The sequence below is a fragment of the Lissotriton helveticus genome, chromosome 7 (genome assembly GCF_964261635.1).
Source record: "Lissotriton helveticus chromosome 7, aLisHel1.1, whole genome shotgun sequence".
Classification (NCBI taxonomy): Eukaryota; Metazoa; Chordata; class Amphibia; order Caudata; family Salamandridae; genus Lissotriton; species Lissotriton helveticus.
Genome location: NC_136068.1, coordinates 1,686,594,995 through 1,686,622,361, shown reverse-complemented (window position 1 = coordinate 1,686,622,361; position 27,367 = coordinate 1,686,594,995).

The window sequence follows — 27,367 nt, the reverse complement described above, 5'->3', positions numbered from 1 at the left end:
TCCATCACTTGTTGTTTTTGCATTTGTCACCCCGAGTCGGACGGGTATGCTCAGACGTGAGTCCCGTGCTCTCCATGCCACTGGAATCAAGCTATCTAGGCTGATGAGAGCTGAAAGCCCGAAACCGGTCCTTAGATGCTTGTTTCCAGTCCAGGGAGGACCTGGCTTGGCAGTTCGGGCTGGGCTGTTCCCATGGGGCACAGGGTCAAGACTGATTTGCATATAGCTGGGTTCAAACTGGAAAGGCATGGTGAGCAAAAAAACGATGGATTTAGGCCCAGATCTCTGTACTGGGGTGAATGTATAACACTGTTCTGCATTCTGTCCATCACCTGTTCTTTTTGCATTGGTCACCCTGAGTGGGACGGGTATGATCAGACATGAGTCCCGTGCTCTACATGCCACTGGAATCAAGCTATCCAGGCTGATGAGGGCTGAAAGCCCTAAACCGGTCCTTGGATGCTTGTTTCCAGGCCAGGGAGGACCTGGCTTGGCAGTTCGGGCTGGACTGTTCCCATGGGGCACAGGGTCAATACTGATTTGCATATAGCTGGGTTCAGACTGGAAAGGCATGGTGAGCAAAAAAAGATGGATTTAGGCCCAGATCTCTGTACTGGGGTGAATGTATGACATTGTTCTGCATTCTGTCCATCACCTGTTGTTTTTGCATTCGTCACCCCGAGTGGGACGGGTATGCTCAGACGTGAGTCCCATGCTCTCCATGCCACTGGAATAAAGCTATCCAGGCTGATGAGGGCTGAAAGCCCGAAACCGGTCCTTGGATGCTTGTTTCCAGTCCAGGGAGGACCTGGCTTGGCAGTTCGGGCTGGACTGTTCCCATGGGGCACAGGGTCAAGACTGATTTGCATATAGCTGGGTTCAAACTGGAAAGGCATGGTGAGCAAAAAAACGATGGATTTAGGCCCAGATCTCTGTACTGGGGTGAATGTATGACATTGTTCTGCATTCTGTTCATCACCTGTTGTTTTTGCATTTGTCACCCCGAGTGCGACGGGTATGCTCAGACGTGAGTCCCGTGCTCTCCTTGCCACTGGAATCAAGCTATCCAGGCTGATGAGGGCTGAAAGCCCGAAGCCGGTCCTTGGATGCTCGTTTCCAGTCCAGGGAGGACCTGGCTTGGCAGTTCGGGCTGGACTGTTCCCATGGGGCACAGGGTCAAGACTGATTTGCATATAGATGGGTTCAAACTGGAAAGGCATGGTGAGCAAAAAAACGATGGATTTAGGCCCAGATCTCTGTACTGGGGTGAATGTATGACATTGTTCTGCATTCTGTCCATCACCTGTTGTTTTTGCATTCATCACCCCGAGTGGGACGGGTATGCTCAGACGTGAGTCCCATGCTCTCCATGCCACTGGAATCAAGCTATCCAGGCTGATGAGGGCTGAAAGCCCGAAACCGGTCCTTGGATGCTTGTTTCCAGTCCAGGGAGGACCTGGCTTGTTGGTTCGGGCTGGACTGTTCCCATGGGGCACAGGGTCAAGACTGATTTGCATATAGCTGGGTTCAAACTGGAAAGGCATGGTGAGCAAAAAAACGATGGATTTAGGCCCAGATCTCTGTACTGGGGTGAATGTATGACATTGTTCTGCATTCTGTTCATCACCTGTTGTTTTTGCATTTGTCACCCCGAGTGCGACGGGTATGCTCAGACGTGAGTCCCGTGCTCTCCTTGCCACTGGAATCAAGCTATCCAGGCTGATGAGGGCTGAAAGCCCGAAACCGGTCCTTGCATGCTCGTTTCCAGTCCAGGGAGGACCTGGCTTGGCAGTTCGGGCTGGACTGTTCCCATGGGGCACAGGGTCAAGACTGATTTGCATATAGATGGGTTCAAACTGGAAAGGCATGGTGAGCAAAAAAACGATGGATTTAGGCCCAGATCTCTGTACTGGGGTGAATGTATGACATTGTTCTGCATTCTGTCCATCACCTGTTGTTTTTGCATTCATCACCCCGAGTGGGACGGGTGTGCTCAGACGTGAGTCACGTGCTCTCCATGCCACTGGAATCAAGCTATCCAGGCTGATGAGGGCTGAAAGCCCGAAACCGGTCTTTGGATGCTTGTTTCCTGTCCAGGGAGGACCTGGCTTGGCAGTTCGGGCTGGACTGTTCCCATGGGGCACAGGGTCAAGACTGATTTGCATATAGCTGGGTTCAAACTGGAAAGGCATGGTGAGCAAAAAAACATTGGATTTGGCCCAGATCTCTGTACTGGGGTGAATGTATGACATTGTTCTGCATTCTGCCCATCACCTGATGTTTTTGCATTTGTCACCCCGAGTGCGACGGGAATGCTCAGACGTGAGTCCCGTGCTCTTCATGCCATTGGAATTAAGCTATCCAGGCTGATGAGGGCTGAAAGCCCTAAACTGGTCCTTGGATGCTTGTTTCCAGTCCAGGGAGGACCTGGCTTGGCAGTTCGGGCTGGACTGTTCCCATGGGGCATAGGGTCAAGACTGATTTGCATATAGCTGGGTTCAGACTAGAAAAGCATGGTGAGCAACAAAACGATGGATTTAGGTCAAGATCTCTGTACTGGGGTGAATGTATGACATTGTTCTGCATTCTGTCCATCACATGTTGTTTTTGCATTTGTCACCCCGAGTGGGACGTGTATGCTCAGACGTGAGGCCTGTCCTCTTCATGCCACTGGAATCAAGCTATCCAGGCTGATGTGGGCTGAAAGCCCGAAACCGGTCCTTCGATGTTTGTTTCAAGTCCAGGGAGGACCAGGCTTGACAGTTCGGGCTGGACTGTTACCCATGGGGCACAGGGTCAAGACTGATTTGCATATAGCTGGGTTCAAATTGGAAAGGCATGGTGAGCAAAAAAAGATGGATTTAGGCCCAGATCTCTGTACTGGGGTGAATGTATGACATTGTTCTGCCCTCTGTCCATCACCTGTTGTTTTTGCATTCGTCACCCCGAGTGGGACGGGTATGCTCAGACGTGAGTCCCATGCTCTCCATGCCACTGGAATCAAGCTATCCAGGCTGATGAGGGCTGAAAGCCCGAAACCGGTCCTTGGATGCTTGTTTCCAGTCCAGGGAGGACCTGGCTTGGCAGTTCGGGCTGGACTGTTCCCATGGGGCACAGGGTCAAGACTGATTTGCATATAGCTGGGTTCAAACTGGAAAGGCATGGTGAGCACAAAAACAATGGATTTAGGCCCAGATCTCTGTACTGGGGTGAATGTATGACATTGTTCTGCATTCTGTTCATCACCTGTTGTTTTTGCATTTGTCACCCCGAGTGCGACGGGTATACTCAGACGTGAGTCCCGTGCTCTCCTTGCCACTGGAATCAAGCTATCCAGGCTGATGAGGGCTGAAAGCCCGAAACCGGTCCTTGGATGCTCGTTTCCAGTCCAGGGAGGACCTGGCTTGGCAGTTCGGGCTGGACTGTTCCCATGGGGCACAGGGTCAAGACTGATTTGCATATAGATGGGTTCAAACTGGAAAGGCATGGTGAGCAAAAAAACGATGGATTTAGGCCCAGATCTCTGTACTGGGGTGAATGTATGACATTGTTCTGCATTCTGTCCATCACCTGTTGTTTTTGCATTCATCACCCCGAGTGGGACGGGTATGCTCAGACGTGAGTCCCATGCTCTCCATGCCACTGGAATCAAGCTATCCAGGCTGATGAGGGCTGAAAGCCCGAAACCGGTCCTTGGATGCTTGTTTCCAGTCCAGGGAGGACCTGGCTTGTTGGTTCGGGCTGGACTGTTCCCATGGGGCACAGGGTCAAGACTGATTTGCATATAGCTGGGTTCAAACTGGAAAGGCATGGTGAGCAAAACAACGATGGATTTAGGCCCAGATCTCTGTACTGGGGTGAATGTATGACATTGTTCTGCATTCTGTTCTTCACCTGTTGTTTTTGCATTTGTCACCCCGAGTGCGACGGGTATGCTCAGACGTGAGTCCCGTGCTCTCCTTGCCACTGGAATCAAGCTTTCCAGGCTGATGAGGGCTGAAAGCCCGAAACTGGTCCTTGGATGCTCGTTTCCAGTCCAGGGAGGACCTGGCTTGGCAGTTCGGGCTGGACTGTTCCCATGGGGCACAGGGTCAAGACTGATTTGCATATAGCTGGGTTCAAACTTGAAAGGCATGGTGAGCAAAAAAACGATGGATTTAGGCCCAGATCTCTGTACTGGGGTGAATGTATGACATTGTTCTGCATTCTGTCCATCACCTGTTGTTTTTGTATTCGTCACCCCGAGTGGGACGTATATGCTCAGACGTGAGTCACGTGCTCTCCATGCCACTGGAATCAAGCTATCCAGACTAATGAGGGCTGAAAGCCCGAAACCGGTCCTTGGATGCTTGTTTCCAGTCCAGGGAGGACCTGGCTTGGCAGTTCGGGCTGGACTGTTCCCATGGGGCACAGGGTCAAGACTGATTTGCATATAGCTGGGTTCAAACTGAAAAGGCATGGTGAGCAAAAAAACGATGGATTTAGGCCCACATCTCTGTACTGGGGTGAATGTATGACATTGTTCTGCATTCTGCCCATCACCTGTTGTTTTTGCATTTGTCACCCCGAGTGCGACGGGTATGCTCAGACGTGAGTCCCGTGCTCTTCATGCCATTGGAATTAAGCTATCCAGGCTGATGAGGGCTGAAAGCCCGAAACCGGTCCTTGGATGCTTGTTTCCAGTCCAGGGAGGACCTGGCTTGGCAGTTCGGGCTGGACTGTTCCCATGGGGCACAGGGTCAAGACTGATTTGCATATAGCTGGGTTCAAACTGGAAAGGCATGGTGAGCAAAAAAACAATGGATTTCGGCCCAGATCTCTGTACTGGGGTGAATGTATGACATTGTTCTGAATTCTGTTCATCACCTGTTGTTTTTGCATTTGTCACCCCGAGTGCTACGGGTATGCTCAGACGTGAGTCCCGTGCTCTCCTTGCCACTGGAATCAAGCTATCCAGGCTGATGAGGGCTGAAAGCCCGAAACCGGTTCTTGGATGCTCGTTTCCAGTCCAGGGAGGACCTGGCTTGGCAGTTCGGGCTGGACTGTTCCCATGGGGCACAGGGTCAAGACTGATTTGCATATAGATGGGTTCAAACTGGAAAGGCATGGTGAGCAAAAAAGACGATGGATTTAGGCCCCGATCTCTGTACTGGGGTGAATGTATGACATTGTTCTGCATTCTGTCCATCACCTGTTGTTTTTGCATTCATCACCCCGAGTGGGACGGGTATGCTCAGACGTGAGTCCCATGCTCTCCATGCCACTGGAATCAAGCTATCCAGGCTGATGAGGGCTGAAAGCCCGAAACCGGTCCTTGGATGCTTGTTTCCAGTCCAGGGAGGACCTGGCTTGTTGGTTCGGGCTGGACTGTTCCCATGGGGCACAGGGTCAAGACTGATTTGCATACAGCTGGGTTCAAACTGGAAAGGCATGGTGAGCAAAAAAACGATGGATTTAGGCCCAGATCTCTGTACTGGGGTGAATGTATGACATTGTTCTGCATTCTGTTCATCACCCGTTGTTTTTGCATTTGTCAACCCGAGTGCGACGGGTATGCTCAGACGTGAGTCCCGTGCTCTCCTTGCCACTGGAATCAAGCTATCCAGGCTGATGAGGGCTGAAAGCCCGAAACTGGTCCTTGGATGCTCGTTTCCTGTCCAGGGAGGACCTGGCTTGGCAGTTCGGGCTGGACTGTTCCCATGGGGCACAGGGTCAAGACTGATTTGCATATAGCTGGGTTCAAACTGGAAAGGCATGGTGAGCAAAAAAACGATGGATTTAGGCCCAGATCTCTGTACTGGGGTGAATGTATGACATTGTTCTGCATTCTGCCCATCACCTGTTGTTTTTGCATTTGTCACCCCGAGTGCGACCGGTATGCTCAGACGTGAGTCCCGTGCTCTTCATGCCATTGGAATTAAGCTATCCAGGCTGATGAGGGCTGAAAGCTTGAAACCGGTCCTTGGATGCTTTTTTCCAGTCCAGGGAGGACCTGGCTTGGCAGTTCGGGCTGGACTGTTCCCATGGTGCACAGGGTCAAGACTTATTTACATATAGATGGGTTCAAACTGAAAAGGCATGGTGAGCAAAAAAACGATGGATTTAGGCCCAGATCTCTGTACTGGGGTGAATGTATGACATTGTTCTGCATTCTGTCCATCACCTGTTGTTTTTGCATTCATCACCCCGAGTGGGACGGGTATGCTCAGACGTGAGTCACGTGCTCTCCATGCCACTGGAATCAAGCTATCCAGGCTGATGAGGGCTGAAAGCCCGAAACCGGTCTTCGGATGCTTGTTTCCTGTCCAGGGAGGACCTGGCTTGGCAGTTCGGGCTGGACTGTTCCCATGGAGCACAGGGTCAAGACTGATTTGCATATAGCTGGGTTCAAACTGGAAAGGCATTGTGAGCAAAAAAACGTTGGATTTGGCCCAGATCTCTGTACTGGGGTGAATGTATGACATTGTTCTGCATTCCGCCCATCACCTGTTGTTTTTGCATTTGTCACCCCGAGTGCGACGGGAATGCTCAGAAGTGAGTCCCGTGCTCTTCATGCCATTGGAATTAAGCTATCCAGGCTGCTGAGGGCTGAAAGCCCGAAACTGGTCCTTGGATGCTTTTTTCCAGTCCAGGGAGGACCTGGCTTGGCAGTTCAGGCTGGACTGTTCCCATGGGGCACAGGGTCAAGACTGATTTGCATATAGCTGGGTTCAAACTGGAAAGGCATGGTGAGCAAAAAAACGATGGATTTAGGCCCAGATCTCTGTACTGGGGTGAATGTATGACATTGTTCTGCATTCTGTCCATCACCTGTTGTTTTTGTATTCATCACCCCGAGTGGGAAGTGTATGCTCAGACGTGAGTCACGTGCTCTCCATGCCACTGGAATCAAGCTATCCAGGCTAATGAGGGCTGAAAGCCCGAAACCGGTCCTTGGATGCTTGTTTCCAGTCCAGGGAGGACCTGGCTTGGCAGTTCGGGCTGGACTGTTCCCATGGGGCACAGGGTCAAGACTGATTTGCATATAGCTGGGTTCAAACTGGAAAGGCATGGTGAGCAAAAAAACGATGGATTTAGGCCCAGATCTCTGTACTGGGGTGAATGCATGACATTGTTCTGAATTCTGCCCATCACCTGTTGTTTTTGCATTTGTCACCCCGAGTGCGACGGGTATGCTCAGACGTGAGTCCCGTGCTCTTCATGCCATTGGAATTAAGCTATCCAGGCTGATGAGGGCTGAAAGCTCGAAACCGGTCCTTGGATACTTGTTTCCAGTCCAGGGAGGACCTGGCTTGGCAGTTCGGGCTGGACTGTTCCCATGGGGCACAGGGTCAAGACTGATTTGCATATAGCTGGGTTCAAACTGGAAAGGCATGGTGAGCAAAAAAAGATGGAGTTAGGCCCAGATCTCTGTACTGGCGTGAATGTATGACATTGTTCTGCATTCTGTCCATCACCTGTTGTTTTTGCATTTGTCACCCCGAGTGGGACGGGTATGCTCAGACATGAGTCCCGTGCTCTCCATGCCACTGGAATCAAGCTAGCCAGGCTGATGAGGGCTGAAAGCCCGAAACTGGTCCTTGGATGCTTGTTTCCATTCCAGGGAGGACCTGGCTTGGCAGTTCGGGCTGGACTGTTCCCATGGGGCACAGGGTCAAGACTGATTTGCATATAGCTGGGTTCAAACTGGAAAGGCATGGTGAGCAAAAAAATGATGGATTTAGGCCCAGATCTCTGTACTGGGGTGAATGTATGACACTGTTCTGCATTCTGTCCATCACCTGTTGTTTTTGCATTCGTCACCCCGAGTGGGACGTGTATGCTCAGACGTGAGTCACGTGCTCTCCATGCCACTGGAATCAAGCTATCCAGGCTAATGAGGGCTGAAAGCCCGAAACCGGTCCTTGGATGCTTGTTTCCAGTCCAGGGAGGACCTGGCTTGGCAGTTCGGGCTGGACTGTTCCCATGGGGCACAGGGTCAAGACTGATTTGCATATAGCTGGGTTCAAACTGGAAAGGCATGGTGAGCAAAAAAAGATGGCTTTAGGCCCAGATCTCTGTACTGGGGTGAATGTATGACATTGTTCTGCATTATGCCCATTACCTGTTGTATTTGCATTTGTCACCCCGAGTGGGACGGGTATGCTCAGACGTGAGTCCCCTGCTCTCCATGCCACTGGCATTAAGCTATCCAGGCTGATGAGGGCTGAAAGCCCGAAACCGGTCCTTGGATGCTTGTTTCCAGTCCAGGGAGGACCTGGCTTGGCAGTTCGGGCTGGACTGTTCCCATGGGGCACAGGGTCAAGACTGATTTGCATATAGCTGGGTTCAAACTGGAAAGGCATGGTGAGCAAAAAAAGATGGAGTTAGGCCCAGATCTCTGTACTGGCGTGAATGTATGACATTGTTCTGCATTCTGTCCATCACCTGTTGTTTTTGCATTTGTCACCCCGAGTGGGACGGGTATGCTCAGACATGAGTCCCGTGCTCTCCATGCCACTGGAATCAAGCTAGCCAGGCTGATGAGGGCTGAAAGCCCGAAACTGGTCCTTGGATGCTTGTTTCCATTCCAGGGAGGACCTGGCTTGGCAGTTCGGGCTGGACTGTTCCCATGGGGCACAGGGTCAAGACTGATTTGCATATAGCTGGGTTCAAACTGAAAAGGCATGGTGAGCAAAAAAATGATGGATTTAGACCCAGATCTCTGTACTGGGGTGAATGTATGACACTGTTCTGCATTCTGTCCATCACCTGTTGTTTTTGCATTCGTCACCCCGAGTGGGACGTGTATGCTCAGACGTGAGTCACGTGCTCTCCATGCCACTGGAATCAAGCTATCCAGGCTAATGAGGGCTGAAAGCCCGAAACCGGTCCTTGGATGCTTGTTTCCAGTCCAGGGAGGACCTGGCTTGGCAGTTCGGGCTGGACTGTTCCCATGGGGCACAGGGTCAAGACTGATTTGCATATAGCTGGGTTCAAACTGGAAAGGCATGGTGAGCAAAAAAAGATGGCTTTAGGCCCAGATCTCTGTACTGGGGTGAATGTATGACATTGTTCTGCATTATGCCCATTACCTGTTGTATTTGCATTTGTCACCCCGAGTGGGACGGGTATGCTCAGACGTGAGTCCCCTGCTCTCCATGCCACTGGCATTAAGCTATCCAGGCTGATGAGGGCTGAAAGCCCGAAACCGGTCCTTGGATGCTTGTTTCCAGTCCAGGGAGGACCTGGCTTGGCAGTTCGGGCTGGACTGTTCCCATGGGGCACAGGGTCAAGACTGATTTGCATATAGCTGGGTTCAAATTGGAAAGGCATGGTAAGCAAAAAAATTATGGATTTAGGCCCAGATCTCTGTACTGGGGTGAATGTATGACATTGTTCTGCATTCTGTCCATCACCTGTTGTTTTTGCATCTACTGGGGACATGACCTACACTTTCTGGGCAGGTTGAAATCCTACCAGAATGGGATTCTGGTCACACCAACGTTTCATATGTTCCTGCCTGACTTCTAGGTTCACCTGAACGAGTTTCTTGAAGTACACAGTCTGTATTCTAAAGGCCAGAATGTAGCTAAATACATCCTGAGAGGTTATCCAGGGAATTGCCTCCTAACCTTCTTTCACCAGACTGAGAGGTCCTCTCACAGGGTGTCATACAGCATCTAAAATGGACTAAACCCTAATGTTGTAAGTGATGCCTCAAGTAAGCAAAGAGAAGGCATGGTAAGAGGACGTCCCACTTGGCCTGGTGGGATTGGTCAGACCCTTTATCATGTCCTTCAGGGTTAGGTTGAATCTCTCCACCAAACCATTACCTTGGGGGTGGTAAGGAGTGGTGAACTTGAAGGATACACACCACTCCTCTCACAGGGATGTCATGTACATGGATATGAAATTGGTACCCCGATCAGATGTCACCTCTCTGGAGAACCACACATGAGAACACCCCCATTAACGCCTTGCCCATCATGGGCTCCACGTTATCTTGAGATGGATATCCTCCGGGTATCAGGTGGAATGGTCCGCCAAGACCAGGATTTACCTGTTGTCCAAGGCAGTCCTGGGATCCAGAGACCCTAAAATGTCCATCCCCACCCTCTCAAAAGGGGTACCTACAACCGGAAAAGGTTGGAGAGCAGCTTTACACTTCCTGCCACTCTTACCACTTGCCTGGAAAGCTTGGCAAGACCTACAATGTGCGTCAGACTGCCTTAGCATTTAGGGCCAAGAGTAGTGGGTAACAATCCTGTCAAAGGTTTTGTCCCACCCCAAATGTCCTGCCAAAGGCATGTCATGAGCCAGACCCAGTAGGAAGGTCCTGAAGCACTGGGGTACCATCAGCACACGGGCTGATCCAGGCTCAGCGACCTTAGGCTTGCTGTATTGACCATTGCCCCTGTATATCCAATGTGATCCAGACTGATCACCAGCTGCCTGGTTTGCAGCCTGCTGACGCAAATCATCTCGAGAAGGGCATACTCTCTGCTCCCAGCAGAAGTCTTCCCTGGTAGGACCTCATTCTTTCTGCCAACGGGTTACCTCAGATAAGTCTCCCAGTTCAGCCCCTTGTTCCGCTGTAGGCTCCATGGTGTCCCCCTCATGGTCAGCCTCCTCAAGGACCGTGGTAACTTCAGGACTGGGTTTCCCGCACCCCTTGCCCTTTCTCTTTGTAGGCACCTGGGCCACTGTTTCAGGCTCCGGATCCTTCTGATTACCTTTCTGGCTGCCATGGAATGAGTGGTCATGCATGCCCACTCTGGCAACCCAAGCATCTCCAAGTGAAACCTGCGCTCCGAATCCTTTCACAGGGACTGCTCCAGGTCGTTACCTTGCAGACAATCAACAGGTATGGTGGGGCTCACAACTACCCTCAAGGGACCTGAGTACCCCCACTAAAAAGGGAACCTGCTCCACCTTACATTGGTGCTCTGAGTTGTCAAGAGAAACTACTTAGTGGAATGCACCAGGGACTACGTGGTCCTCAGATACTGGGTAACACCGGACTGAGGTCACACTGGCTGAAGTATCTCTGAGACCCTCTACCATTTGTCTAACCTCACCTGGGATACACTCCTCCCCGAACAGTACACTAGCCAACACCTTGGACTGTCCACCAGTGGGTGGCTGTGCCCACGTGGAGCATTTGGGACCCCTTGATGCGACCCACTTGGTCACATGCAAAGCACTTACGGGGTCCCGTCTCTGTAGGCTTTCCTGAGGAGACCCATGGTTTCTTATCCCCAGGGAGCAGGACTCCTTAACCTGTGTAGGGGCCATTTAGAGGACTTCTTTGCTGTACCCTTGTCCCCCCTACTCTTCTGCTGGTGACCCTGCCCACCTTTGGCAGAGTCTCACCATACACTGTCTTGTGGACCCTGGTACTCATCCGGCAGTCCACCTCCGGTGTGTGGACAAAATATCAAAGACACAAATATAGTGGGACAGAATATTGTGTGAAAAATATCGAGGACAAGAATATTGTGAAGGTCATTTCTTATGGGTAAGTAAAGTTTAACTATATATAACTCCACACATATGTACTTTGATGATACATAGCTCTTCAAGGTACATAGAGCTGGTGTTAAGAATAGTACATTTCTTAACACATATCTATTTGCACTTGCATACTCGATATTCTTGACCTCAATATTTTGACACCATATTCTGTCCACACAATATTTGTGGGTTCGAATTTATATCAGTGAACCCCACCTCCAAAGCAAGCCTCCTGGGGTCAGCCAGCTTACTATCTGTCAAGTGCTGGTGCAGCTCCGCAAAACATAGACTAGACAAGTGCTCCCAGACAATCAAATTTTACAGTCCCTGAAAATCTGTCACATTGCTGCCCTTCACCCAACCATCCAGTGACCTACACAAAGAATCTACACATTCTAACGATGTCTGGGAATCAGTGTTCTTACTTCCTCTAAACTGATCCCTAGGTATAATCTCGCTCATATGATGAGTGAGACTATACCTAGTAAGAAGGCCCACTCGCATGTCAGTGTAGGTGAGGTTCTACCACTTACCCAAAGCCAAAAACGTGTCCTTCCCCTCCTCTGAGAAGGGGGTCCACAATCCTGCTCCCAAATTCTTTTCTGGGACCCCATCTCCCTTCTTGTATTTGTTTCCTACATTCTTGAAAATGTGCACTATTCTGTCTGAGTGCTTTGGGGTATTACTGCCACCATCTGATTAGGACTTACTCCTCTGATCCAGCTCCTTTACTGTAAGCTCATGGTCTAAAAGCATTATCATTTCCTCCATGGCTCACTGCTTTCTTTGGTCTTCCATTGTTAGCCTCTCAAGCTCCATTTAACGCCTCCTAGCTTTCCTCCTGTCCTCCATCTCTTCTGGGGACAGAAAATGGCTGCCTGGCCTGGAGGGTATCTCTCCTACTAGCTGTTTCTGAACTCTCAGCACATCTTCCTTTGGACTTGGCTCCTCGGTCTCCACTCTAAGATCTCTAGATGCCAACTGACATTTCTGGCTGCTACACAGACCTTCAACAACCTATCCTACTTAAACACCAATTCCAGGGACTCAACTGATCCAGGCATGATGCAGTAGGAAGTTTAATTTGAAAAAGATGGAAACACAAACATATACTAAAAAGAAAATAGTATGTGGTATGTAGTGGTCTCCGATATAGTAGTATTGCACACCAATCACTGTAGGTCAAGTGCAAACCCAAGTCCTATCCTCACCGCTGACAAACAGTATTAGAAATTGGGTTCTCTAGTTGGCAGAGGGATGCACCTTTTCCAAGTAGGGACTCTTCCATCTAGTCAGGGCAAGGGGATTATACTTCTAAAATAACCCGTCCTCACCACCTTGGTAGCTTGGCACGAGCTGTCAGGTTTATCTCATAGGCAATGAGTAAAGCACAATACACAGTAATACAGTAAAACACTACAAAAGGACATCACAACAGGTTTAGAAAATTACCCAATATTTAATTGTGTAAAACAAGACCAAAGCCCAAAAAATCCAACATACAGTAATCAAAATGTGAATATTGCAAAAATAGATGTAAAATACAGTTCCTTGAAGTCAACAGCTCCATCCGGGACTATCACGGCATCGTGAACAAACAAATCCAACAGTTCAGGCCGACTTCGGCATCGCGGGCAAGCTACAGTGTCGGAAGGACCCGCAAAACAGTACCACGAAAATGCAGGTCATCATGGATTTTGCGATGAGCTCCTAAGGAGTGGCGTCGGTCCCGGAGGTCGGTGTAGGAGTCATCAGGCCCTTCAAGTCACACATGTTGCAGATGAAACTCCATGAGGTTGAAGTCAGCAGTGCCGGCCTAGGCATGTGTCGGGGCTGCAGTATGAAGTGGAGCGGTGCGGCATGCAGTACCCTCCGGTCATGGTGCAGCAGCAGATCTGTGACAGCATCCAGCGGTGTCGGGGATACCAGGGGGTATGAAGTAGGCTGCCCTCAGGTCATGGTGCAACCAGTGGCTCGGTGGTAGTATCAGACATCAGCATCTGTGAGACCAGCACACACTATTTATTATTCAATATTCTGAATCTACAGCAAAGAAAAGTGGTTTGTGGCTGAGAAATATTGTACTCCCTGATGTCACCTTCCAGACTGGTGACACACTATCTACCATTAGATCCACACACAGAAAACAGAAGAGAGATTCAGCCTTCCCTCGTGCCAGGAAATATGATAACACGAGTGATCACCAAACCCTAAGAAAGAGGCAAGAGATGGAAGTGACAAACCAATTGGAGAATCTCCAAAGTTTGTATATACTGCCCTCACCAACACAATGAGTGGCATGTTTCATCATAGGGCCACAGCAAGTCCCTGATGGGAGGAGTGTTGAGAGAAAGAAAGTATAGAAAAGAAAGAAATCAATAGGCAGGGATTCCTCACACAAAGTAATAAATCTCTAAAACTGTCTAAGTGGGTATCCAATACCTTTATTGTGGATCCCTCTTGGCAGGGTTAAAATTTATATAAGGGTATGCAGGAGAGTAACAACACCATTGCCCTATCTGCCACATCAACAGGTTTCTGCCGTAGATTGCTGCCCGGTCGGGAAGATGGCATTCATCAGGGTTCAGTATTGAAATATCGAGGGACAAAATATATCGAAATATCAAAATATCTGTGCCAAAATATCAGGGAACAGAATATAGAATGCCTATCTACATACAGGTAAGTACTAAAATATTGATCCCAAAACATAGAATGTTAAAATATAGTTAACTAAAATATCGAATTTTTTTATGTATTAATAATACTAGAAAAGTAAACAAAAATAATGAACATAATTAAGTAAAACGTAATTAAAATAATGTAAAAAAGCTTAAAATATAAATATAATAAAACAAATTTAAAAAATGTTTTAATATACAATTACTTAATATTAATATAAAATAATTATTCATCTTAATTATAAAATATTTAGAACATTAATAAAAATATATTGACATAAATATATAAATAAACATATTATATAAATATAAAAATAAATAAAATATAATAATTAAAATAAATAAAATAACATATTTTATGTAAAATTAATAATGAGTGTAACAGTAGTGAAAACATTGGCAAGCTTAGAGGTAAAAATTACTATTCCCACTCCAGTGAGTGCAACAGTAGGGAAAGCGTTGGAAAGCGGGGGGTAAACATTATTATTCCCACTCCAGAGAGTGCAACAGTAGGGAAAGTGTTGGATAGCGGGGGCTTAAAATTACTATTCCCACTCCAGAGAGTGCAATAGTAGGGAAAACGTCGGATAGCGTAGGAGCAAAAATTACTATTCCCACTCCAGTGAGTGCAACAGTAGGGAAAGAGTTGGATAGCGTAGGGGTAAAAATTACTATTCCCACTCCAGAGAGTGCAACAGTAGAGAAAACGTTGGATAGCGTAGGGGTAAAAATTACTATTCTCACCCCAGAGAGTGCAACAGTAGGGAAAGCGTTGGATAGCGTAGGGGTAAAACTTAATATTCCCACTACAGAGAGTGCAAAAGTAGGGAAAATGTTGGATAGCATAGGGGTAAAAATTACTATTCCCACGCCAGAGAGTGCAACAGTAGGGAAAGCGTGTGATAGCCTAGGGGTAAAAATTACTATTCCTACTCCAGAGAGTGCAACAATAGGGAAATGTTGGATAGCGTAGGGGTAAAAATTACTATTCCCACTCCAGAGAGTGAAACAGTAGGGAAAGCGTTGGATAGCGTAGCGATAAAAATTACTAATCCCACTCCAGAGAGTGCAACAGTAGGGAAAACATTGGATAGCGTAGGGGTAAAAATTACTATTCCCACTTCAGAGAGTGCAACAGTAAGGAAAGAAAGGATTTAATATTAAAATAGGATTGAATTAATTAACAATACCAATAAAAAATTAATTACAAATAATGACCAATTACTAACAATGAATTACCAATTAAGAAAATGATTACCAATTAATAAATTAAATGCCAATAAATAATTAATTATCAATTAATTATCAATACATATAAATAAAAATAAATATTAACTTTATCAAACTTAAATTACTTCCCACCCAATTCCCCTATAAACCCACACCCTGCTCCTAATAATAAAAAATACAATTAACATAATTATCAAGTAATCAATTAATAAAAATGAATTACCAATTTATAAAAATGAATTACCAATTAAAAACATTAATTACCAATTAATAATTAATTATCAATTCATTAATTATCAATACATATAAATAAAATGTAATATTTATTTTACTTTAATTAAATTGCTTCCCACCGTATTCCCCTATAAACCCACAACCCGCTCCTAATAAAAAATATAATTAACAGAATTATAAATTAATCAATTAATAAAAATGAATTACCAATTAATAAATAATTATCAATTAATTATCAATACATATAAATTAATATTAATATTTAAGTTAATATAATTAAAGTACTTCCCACCCTATTCCCCTATAAACCCACAACCTGCTACGGAATTAAATTACTCAAAAATTAAATTACATAACATTCATTACTTAAAAAAATGAAACATACATTAGAAAAATAATACATAATTTTAACACATATACTACCATACATAACACAAAAAATAAAATCGATATTATGGGAATGTAAATTATAAAATTCGATGTTATGGGAATCTATATTATAAAATTAGACATTGTGGAATTCGATATTTCTTACCCCAATATCGATATTCTGTCCTATCTATATTTTGATAATTCGATATTCTGTCTATTCTATATTTTTGATTCGATATTCTGTCCATTCGATATTTTGGAATCGATATTTAGGGTGTTCACCATTCATCAGGATACATTTCTATTACCAAGGTTTAAGCATGGGCGGAAAATCCGTTCCGCTCGCGGATTTTGCGGATTTTCGGTAAATTCGCAATCCGCGAACGCTCGCGAATTTACCGAAAATCCGCAAATTCGCACGCAGCGGATTTTTTTTTCTTGGTGATACAATTTTGCGGCGTGCGGCGTAAGTTCGCAATTGCGAACATGTAGGTGCGGCGGGCAGCAACAATCTCGCACTCGCGAAATTACAAAATTTGCAATTCTGCACAAGAAATCCACTAGCAAGCAGCATAGACCTTCAGAAAATGATGATTTTTATCAGAATAACTCCTCAGGTTGACATTTGCCTGCACTTTTTTGGATTTGAGGCCTTTTGACTTTCTTTGGATCACTTTTGGATTAGAAATCAACTTTCACAAGTAAGTTTTTTTGGGGCATTACAGTTGCTGTTCTGCAGAAAAACGAGTTTTGCTAAACCGAAAGCACTAAGCAGGTGCAAAAGTTCAAATTCATCATTAGTAACCATTCCCTATAGTGCTTCCTGACTGGGGCCCCTCCAGAGTTCAGTTGCTAGTTGCAACAATTGTATGACCCTGCTCTGAACCTCACAGCCGGATCATACAATAGCTACAAGTAGGCCACAAAGGTCCTGGAAAAAAAAATTGCACTGCAACAGAAAGCAAATTACAGATAAGGAAGCAGGTGCCAGACTGGATTTTTAAAACAGTGACACATTAATAAATCAACTCCAAATTAATTCATGTCAGTTGAAGCAGGGCAGGTGTGCTTGCTTTTTCCCCCCATAATCTACAGTGATGATGATGAACCAGAGGGTGGCATTGATGCACCAGAGGGTGGCAGTGTTGAAACTGAGGGTGCTGTGAACCATTGATGATGAACCAGACGTAGAAACAACATAGTCGCGACCGTTGCGTGCCGACAAGTAAGTTCGCAATTGCGAACTGGTACAAAATCCTCGCGAACTGGCAGAAACCCTTGCGAACACTGTAAAAACAAAAAAATCCACAAATTGCGAGCTCGCAAATACGCAAATTCGCGAACGCCAGATTCGCAAAATTCACCCATGCTTACCAAGGTTATAAATATGTACCCTACGAGTCTTGTCATTACTTGTTAGGGGACTCGTAAATGGCTATACTTGCCTTTTTTGTAGGCACAGGCCATCTGCGCATCTATAAAAATAAACACCCAGGTTAAGTATGATTGTGTCAGCTCATATAACTACATCATCTCCTACCCCCACCTCAGGCTAAGCAATACTTACATCAGATGAAGAGGTTAATTACACACATTGAGTGATCCCCTTTACCTATTAGACTTTAAAGCTATTCCCCCAGTTAACGAAAGTTAGTAAGACACCTTACTAGTGATCTAAAAATTCACAAGTGCCCAGTGAAACTTAATTATGGCCTAATTACCCGAGTTTCATCAATGATGATCCTAACTCGGGGACAGAGTGGAGACACCGTCCTGTTGTTACACTCTGAAATGAAGAATAATATCTTAGATCTCTTAGGGTAGATACTGCCATACACAACTCTTTTTGGACAGTAAAAGTCACCAAAGTATCACTTTTCCTGTTCATAGTGAGTATCTTATGAGATTTGTATGTCATGGAGACCCATTGTTAGGTACTCACTTTGCCCCTACGTATTCCAGCTTAGTGAATAAGCAAAAAAAAATGATAAGCTGCACCACACAAGCACAAACATACATGCAATTGTTAAAAAGTTGGAAGGTCTCTCAAGTCCTTGTATTGGACACATGGTTCAAAGCTCCATTAGAATTATCTCCCGGTTCTTACAGGTAGGTCTTCCGAGGGTCGGAGAATGTGGGGCATACAACTATGGAAATTGTCAGTATGCTTCATCCTAATGCTAGTCAGAAACAATGCTCTGACTGTTTTCGGAACATCTGTTCCGTATATAACATTAACTCATTCTCACGTTTTCAAACTTTATCACACCCATAGACTAAATGATGCTGTCTTTAGTTGGAAACGGTAAAGTGTAAATTATCGGAACAACTGTTCCATGTACAACACCATGCCCTTCTCGCAAATCAACTCAACAGGTTCAGCAAAGAGAAACAAACGTATACTCTGCGCACTGTAATAACATCTTTTCCAGGATCTTAGTGAAAGCAATAGCTGAACAAACATGTGCGATATTCACCTCACGGGAGGTGGCAGGGGCGTGGGAGGCACTGGTGGCACTATTGAAAATCAACAAAGGAAAGGGCCCCTTGGAGACATTTTTTTAGAGATAATATACTAATCCAAACACCCTTCAATCACACTAGTGTCATAGATCAGAATGCTCCTAAGCTATGCAAACAAAAATTATCAAATTTATAACAACAAAAACGAAATAATACAAATTCTATTACAAATTTATTATGCAATTCTTACATCAAATATTAAAAAATACTTAAAATCATATTGTTAAAAAATATACTCATAAACATACATGATATACCACTAAAATATACATAAGAGACAAAAGAAAAAGTGAATCATGTAGAAAACATCTTGAATTATTAATCTGATTTGAATCAATATGCTAGGTGCAACTCATGTCAGCTGATGACACCCTTAAAAGTTCCTCAGATTTAATGTTGGCTTATATGCGTCGACGTGTTTCAGTGTTGTGACTTGATATTGCACCACCTTTTTCAAGACGAGATAATATGATGTCTCTTATTCGAATTATATAAACTCCTAAAGTAGAGGTACTCGGACCAAAGCTTGATGCGGGTCCCAACAAGACTGTCCCTGTATCAGACTCAGTGTTAGTCAATATGCCTATTTAATCTGTGAGCTCATCAAAGTGGCTGGTCACATGGAACAAACTTCCTATGTTGCATATCCCTTTAGTATATTTTTTGCCAAGGCAATGAGATTAATATATAAAAAAACTTTGGGTTCTTATTTAAAAAAGGTTGCTCATCTTAATCGGATGTAACGAGGTACAAATTTTTCCACCCCATGTGTCCAAAGAGGTGTTTTATAGATGCTGCTTACCTATATACCGTGTTAAGTTAGCATGAGCTTATTAAAGTGTTTAAACGCCATTTTTCCTTTTGCTGCTTTTGCACACGACACATAATTGTTATTTTAGCTTTCAACCTAGAAGAGTGTTGTGGTTTACATGAGAATAATATGTTATTGCTCTGATATCAGCTTTGTTTGGTAAAATAGGTCTGCACAGTGAGTGCTGAAGCTTCCCAGGAAAACTCGACACAGTGTTTTTGTAAGGTCTGATCTTCGCACCTTTCCAGACATAACATGAATTCAGCAGCTGCCAAAATTCTGGCTTTACGCGCGTTTTATATTGCTTTGCTGAGAGCACACGTAACACACTTGATGATGTGATCCTCTGCCACTGAGATTTTGAGGTATGGGCCCGCCCTGCTAAAACCCAAAGAGACCTTCATAGATAATAATATACTATTCTAGCTAGGGAGGGTGAGAATTAGGTGTTGCTAACTCCTATTCGTTTCAGCATTTTAGCATGCTGTCACCTTTCGCATTTTATGGACTATTAACTATGCTGATAACTTTGCTTGTGATAATATGTTTGCTTGTATTATCTAAGATATGGCGTTTGAGAACCCTGCATTAGTAAATTAATATTTCCAATATGCATGTGTCCTCTTTTAATCCACGTTCTGGTTTGAAATGATTGCATAACGAAAGAGTGTTCATGTGTTCCACGATTCCTGAGGTATACTAAGTTCATGTTCTAGTCTGTCTAAACATTGGGAAGTCCTACTGACCAATGAGACACTGTAGCTAGCTCGGTAAGGGGATTTTGGGTACTGAGGTGAGTTTTGGGGCACCATAATTCACTGAGGTTCCGAATCTCTATGCACAGTTCTGTAGGAGAACGGAATTCCCGCTACATGGCGCCCAACGTTGTCGGTCTTATATCATGACACTCGAGTAGTTTATCATTCAATCCTTAACCCCTTCGCTGTTGTTTCCGGAAAACGGTGGTGTCGGACAAAACCTACCTATTTTTGAAATAGGTCTTTTCAAGCTTGAATCTTTCTAAAACGGTTTCCTTGAATTACTACCCAGTTGTGCTACAAAGTATACTTTGTTTTTCTAATTTCCTGTGCAGTCATGGCCCAACCAGTGGACACTCCACAGCATAGTCGCATTGCGGTACCCAATCATATGCAGACTTACCAAGTAGCCTTGGAAGGCTTGGCTGTGATTTTGGTGGTGATTGCGGATTCAGCGTACCCATACGAACTGTTTTATTCATGGGTGACGTTTCCGGCTGTGGACGCTAATTCTGGGGTGTTCCTCAATTACACTCCCTCTCCTGTGCCGAATGAATATACTCCGTACAGGGCACTGGAAGTTCCTATTGATCATTGGCAGCATCGCGTTTGGTTTGGTGGCGCCCTACCCCATTCTTTAACCGCTCCGAGGTTAGGTCCTTTGTCCATTCCAGGCGCAAATTGGCCTGTTTTGGCTCGATTTACTCCTCCTCCTCAACACGGCAGTTGTACCCTTGCGAAAGTTCGAAGGCTACATGTAGTCTCTATTGCCGTGATTCGTGCCTTAGTACAATACATATTTATTTATTTATTTGTGGGTTTGTACCGCGCTGGACTCGACTCCCGAAGGAGTATCTCCGCACCTTTGACAGCTACCGCATAAAAAGAGGGGACAAGCCATAGAGTGGTGTTCAGATTAATTATTTCTAAAATAGGAAAGTTTTAAGCAGTTTCCTGAAGGGGAGGTGCTCTCTGCATTGTCTGAGAGACTTTGGGAGGCTATTCCATAAGAAAGGTCCTGCCACAGATAAGGCTCTGGTCCCATGTCTGGCTTTGTTAGCCCTGGGTACACAAAGCAGGCTTTGCTCGCTTGACCTAAGAGAGCGGGTAGGGACATAGGGGATAAATTTGTTTGCCAGATATACTGGCCCTAGTCCATTTATGCTTTTGTGGATTATACAGCATATTTTAAATTTGGCTCTCTGTTTGATTGATAGCCAGTGTAGTTTCACCAGCAAGGGTTTAGATGGGGTTCGAGGAAGGGCGTTCAGTACCAGGCGGGCAGCGGTGTTTTGGACCACCTGGAGTCTAGCCGTCACCCCTTCACTTACAGACCATAGTAGGCCGTTGCAATAATCTAGTCGACTTAGGACCAGTGCCTGTACTAATGTCCTTCTGGTGGAGTCTGGAAGCAATGGAAACACTTTCCGTAGCAGGCCAATGATGTGAAAGCAGGAACCCAACACCTGACTGCCGTGTTGTTTCAGGGAGAGTTCCTGGTCCAATCGTACTCCCAGGTTTTTTACTACCTGTTTGGGTTCAGGGACTGGGCCAAGATCTAAAGGCCACCAGTCCGGAGTCCACAGGAGTTTGGCCTCACCGAACAGCATGACTTCCGTCTTTCCAACATTGCATTGCAAATAGTTGGACAACATCCAGTATGCCACCGCTTTCATCCCCTGAGAAAAAGAGTTCCTGACCTCAGTGGTTAGAGATTTAAAAGGAAAGAGGAGTTGGGTATCATCCGCGTATGATACCGGGATGAAACCATATGTTCTCATGATGTTAGCCAGGGGTGCCACATAGATGTTAAAAAGGGTCGGGCTCAAGCAGGAGCCCTGTGGCACCCCTTTTGAGATCTCCACCTCCTCTGACCGATATCCTCCCATAGTCACACACTGGGTACGGTTAGACAAGAAACTCCTCAACCATGCTGGTGCCTTGTGTTCCAGGCCGATGTTAATAAGCCGGGTAGTCAGGATGTCATGTGACACGGTGTCGAATGCTGCGGACAGATCCAATAGCACCAGGATCACAGAGAAACATCTGTCCTGGAACATATGTAGATCGTCCGCGACTGAGATCAGGGCGGTCTCGGTGCTGTGCCTAGGCCTGAAACCTGACTGAGAATAGTCCAACCCTCCTGCTGATTTGATATAATTGGACAGATGTTGATTAACAAACTTCTCAGTGAGTTTGCTTAGAAAGGGGTGCAGGGATATGGGCCTAAGGTTAGACAATTCAGTCCATCGTCATCTCCCGGGTGGGCCCCCGGGGGGTCCGGCTCTTCCAGCGGGACAGGGCGGATTGAAGCTCAGTCCTGTAATGATCAATGCTGTAATGGGTAAGCGTCCCCAGGAAAAGGATGACTTTCCTTTCTGGCTTGTCGAAAAATTTGACCAGCTGGAAGCAGTATTTCCTAATACAACTCCTGGTGATAAACATAGGATCTTAACGATTAGTTTACCAAAGGATTTGGCCCCTGAACTCGTTGACTGTGAGACCTGGGGAAAAATATTTGCGGCGGTCTATGCGAGATGTTATGGCACTCCGTCTATGGCTGTCCTGCCTACGATCATTAAACGTGTTCAAGATGATCACGGAGCGGAGGCTGCGGTAGAATTGGGTATGCGCCTGTGTGGCTCCTTTGAAATAGTTTGCGATCTCATACTTGCTAATGTCAAGGGGGATGCAGTGAACTTTCAGGTGGCTAATGCTTTGGCGGCAATCCCCGATGCTGAGAAACCCCATCAGTTGGCGAGGATTGTTGTGGCTGCTTATAAAACAGTGGGTCGCAATAGCAAGGGTCTGAAGCCTTTTTCTGTCAAAGAAAAGAAACCACCCCAAGGGCAGGCGTCTGAAACAGAAAGTCAGCCCAAGTCCAAGAAACAAAATTGGCCTAAGAAACAAAAACAGGGAAAGCAACAACAGCAGACACAGGGATCACGTCCTGCGTCTCCATTACCTGCGCAAACAGAACGTGTTTATGACTTGCGCGACCGCGCGACGATAAAATCACCTGATCGATTTCAGGTTTCTGATCAACGTTCTCCTCGTTCCTTTCAGGACACATCGGGTTCGGCGTCCGGTGGCGGAGGAGGCCGAAGGGGACGGGGTGGTCAGCAAGGACGTGACCAGCCCCGCCCGAAAGACGGTGCAGGGAAGCAGGACGGTTCAACACCGAAGAGACCGCAGTTTGCTAAGAAGAAAGTCGCGGCTTTAACAGCGCATCGATATGCCACAGATAGTGAGAACGCGGCTTCGGAATCTGACTTGGGCTCTGACCTTGCTGGACAGCGCGGCGGAGATTATCATTACCATAGTGAGAGAGGCCCTGCGTCCACTACTGAAGGTGACAGCGACTGACATTTATGTTGTGATAGAAACAGCTGATACAGTTGCTCCCCCTGATAGACTTTATGAAATTGTCCTGTTAATCGAAGGTGACATACAACGTACTGTAAAAGGGGTGTTTTGGGAAAATCTTTCGTCTACTTATGACATTTTGCTTTCGGAGGCTCACTGGCCCCCACCTTTTGTTCTCGCAGCACAGCGAGGGGAGGAGGTGATCCTCCCCAGTTTCGCGAACACAGTCTCGAAAGAGCATGCGCTGCATTTTGCAGAAGAGTGGGCTAAGGCTCTAGCGCCGGCTCTGTACCGCAACCAATGTGGTTGGGATAAATTGTCCCCATGCCACGAGATTCCTTTACGGTCTCAGCCGCAGCCTCAACCTCACTATCCTATTCGGCGTGAAGCCAAATCTTCCGTCGCGGCAATCCGTGAACAATTGGAATATCAAGGAGTGACTGAAACATGTGTGTCACCCATGAATAACCCTCTTTTTACTGTGACCAAGCCCGACGGTTCATATCGTTTGGTATTGGACACTGGCAATTAAACTCGCATTGTCGTAACTGTGCTGTACAGAATACACACGGCTCTGCTTTAGTGAATAGTCTTGTGCGTAAGCGTTTCAAAACCACGCTTGACATTTCTAACGGTTTTTATGCCCACCGATTGGATGGTCTTAGTTCCCAATGGACCAGTTTTACTTGCGGCGGTGTCCAAAAACAATTCCGGCGTCGCCCGATGAGCTATAAGAATAGTCCTGGGATTTTTACTGCCCGCATAGTCTCTCTTTTAGAGAGAATCGACACAGATGCATGCTCGTATGTGGATGACATATATCTTAAAGACGACGAACTTTGGGAGCATCTGTGTCGAGTAACCAGTATAAATTGTAACTTTGCAGAGATGGGTTACAAGTACACAGTGTTGTTCCTGGGCTATGTGCTCAACAATGAAGGTAGAGGTTTGGCTCCTCACTTCCTGGAGAAATGCGCACAACTGCGCGCTCCGACAACACTGAAAAAATTACAGTCTTTACTGGGTTTTTTGAATTTCGGAAGGACATACATGCCGGATTTTGCCCAGCGTATCAAGCCTTTGTATGCTTTGATACAACCAACCTTTTCCAAATCATGCTGGCTGCCTGAGCACTCCGCCATTTTGCAATCCTTGCAGGCTGATCTGCTCACTTCTAAATTCTTACTGACTCGTGATAACCACACCAACCTGGTGATAAGAATCATCCCTGGGACGGTGGGTTTCACGTACCTAACTTTTAATGATGGAGACACAGTACCTATTGCTTACAAGTCACACTTGTACACTTCGGCTGAAATGCGATTTTCCACTGTGGAGAAAGTTTTAACGGCTGTGCAGATGGCTATTCTTAAAGAACGTGCCCTGTCTCAGGGAAAACGCATGTTGGTTGTGACCCCGTGTCCTGCCTTGGAGGCAGTTACGAAAGCCAGTGTACCGAACTCTAAAGCTTTGCACCCTCGGTGGATTCAATGGGCTGCATCCTTGACATCTCAAGATGTCACGTTTATTTTTGACGCCACATTACAGTCGCAGGAGTACTTACAGTATGAATTTGTTCATCCGGCTCCTTTAGCAATGTGACCTTTGGAGGATTTCCATTGCATCATATACACTGATGGTTCGGCGCAGGTTGCGCATGGCTCTAAACACACCTACGTTTCCGCATGCGCCATTGTGGTCGGTGCCATGGTGGACGATGAGTTCAAGTCCAGAGTTGTGCACACGCAGACTCTAGGGGACTGCACTGCACAATTGGCAGAGCTTCGTGCTCTCTTACTAGCGTTGGAGTACGCAGATCCTAGTGTGACTACTCTAATTGTGAGTTATTCTTATTACTGTGTCCAGTCTTACAATGAGAACTTGTTCTTTTGGATTCAAAACGACTTTCGTGATTCCAAGGGTAGCACAATAAAACATAAATTGATCTGGGTTTGAGAGGCTGAGCTCAAAGAGCAGTTGCCACTCGTGTTTGTGATTCATACTCTCGGCCATCAGTGTGTGGGAGTTCACGCTGTAGGTAACTCGCTTGCTGATGAAGCGGCGAAATCAGCGGTATCTACATATTTAGTTGCAGCAGTTACAGGGTCCAAAAGTAAGATTGATAATGACATATTGGCGGCAGTTGTTGCCACTGAGAAGGGAGGTAAACATCCTTCGGGGTTCCCTTCGAAGTACACATACCACTTAAGTCCCGATAAGGTTCCTTTTGTGAAAATTCCTGATGTTGGAGAACGTTTGATTCCCAACTCTGATCGCAGGGTAGGTTTGATTACAGCGGCACATGAAGGTGTGGCGTCTGCCCATGCGGGCGTCTCAGCCACTGTAGCTCATCTACAACTACGTTTCTGGTGGCGGGGACTGTACAAACAGACGCGCGACTAAGTCCTTCAATGTGACATTTGCCAGCAGATTAAGCCTTCAACTGCTGCGCATCCGCCGCAGACACAGTTGTACATATCTAATAAACCGCTGGGCAGTGTTTATTTAGATCACTGCTGTCCTTTTTCTTCTGATACTGCAAATAAGTACATCTTAGTAGCAGTTGATTCATGAACACGGTTTGTGTGGGTATGGCCCCATCGCAGCGCTGATTCACGGACTGTCATAAGAGATTTGCGTGTCTTTGTAGGGATTTTTGCCTGTGGTACCTTCCATTCGGATCAGGGTCTGGCTTTCGTCTCTAAGGCGTATAAGGATGCCATGATTTCGATGGGGGTCCAAGTCAAGTTTTCGTCTCCCTACAGACCTGAGGGTAATAGTGTAGTGGAGCTAATGAACCGTGACTTAAAGCAATCTTTGACAGCACGAGTTATAGGCACTGGCAGAAACTGGCTGGCCCACCTCAATGGCGTGCAGCGTGCTCTTAATAATCTCCCTAGAAGGTCTCTGGGTGGGCGGACCCCGTACGAAATGCTCTTTGGTATCAAGATGTTTGTCCCGGACCTTGACGGTCTGGACGCGTGTCCCGCGCCACGACCTTTGACGTAGATGAACATTTCAATGTTTTACAGGATCTACAAAAGACCAGAGACAGTCTTGCAAAGGAACATTTGCCCTCCACATCGGATGATGCGTTGCATATCCCGGTAGTTGGCTGGCTACCCCAAGTTGGAGAACTGGTTCGAGAGCAGATCGATAACAAGAAAGAATTTGGTCCTTCCTATCGAGCTCCGGTTCCTGTGCTAGGAGTGAAGGGCACGAGAACAGTCATTTTACCAACACTACCTGGTCGTAAGGAAAACAGGTTTATCTCTATTGATAATGTCAAGATACACTGAGTGGCCGATTCTTCTTAGTATGACTCCGGCGGTCTCCTGTCCTTCGATTGCGAGACATTCTGTTTTGGCAATTTCTTCTAATCCTATGCCTGAGGTGGCCCTTGAGATGCCTGCCGTTTCCAGTCCTTTATTAAGTACTTTACCTATTGATCAAATTAATGAACTTGATTACACTTACCCAACTGACTTATCAATGCCGGATTTGCAAACACGTTTGGCCACTGAATCCAGATTCTCTTTTGACTCTGTTTCGCAAAATTCAAACAACCCGTCATGTTTTGCTGTTTATGCCACGTTATTTAAAAAAACATTTTTCATTCCTCCTTGGACATATATTTGGCTGGTGCTTTTTTGTGCATTCCTTTTTTTGTCAATTGGTTTTGTGTTTTATTTTTTTCGCCTTGTCAATGGACACTATGTTGAAGAAAGATCATGCATACGACATCTTAATGGAACATTGGCCCCCCTTTCCTCGTCACATTCAGCACACCGACTGAAGAGAGACTTGCATTTTGTTAACATCACTGCTTGGCCTGTTCTTGATGGGATTGTGTGGGATGCGGTTAAGTTTCAGATACATGGCCCTATTGAAGTGGT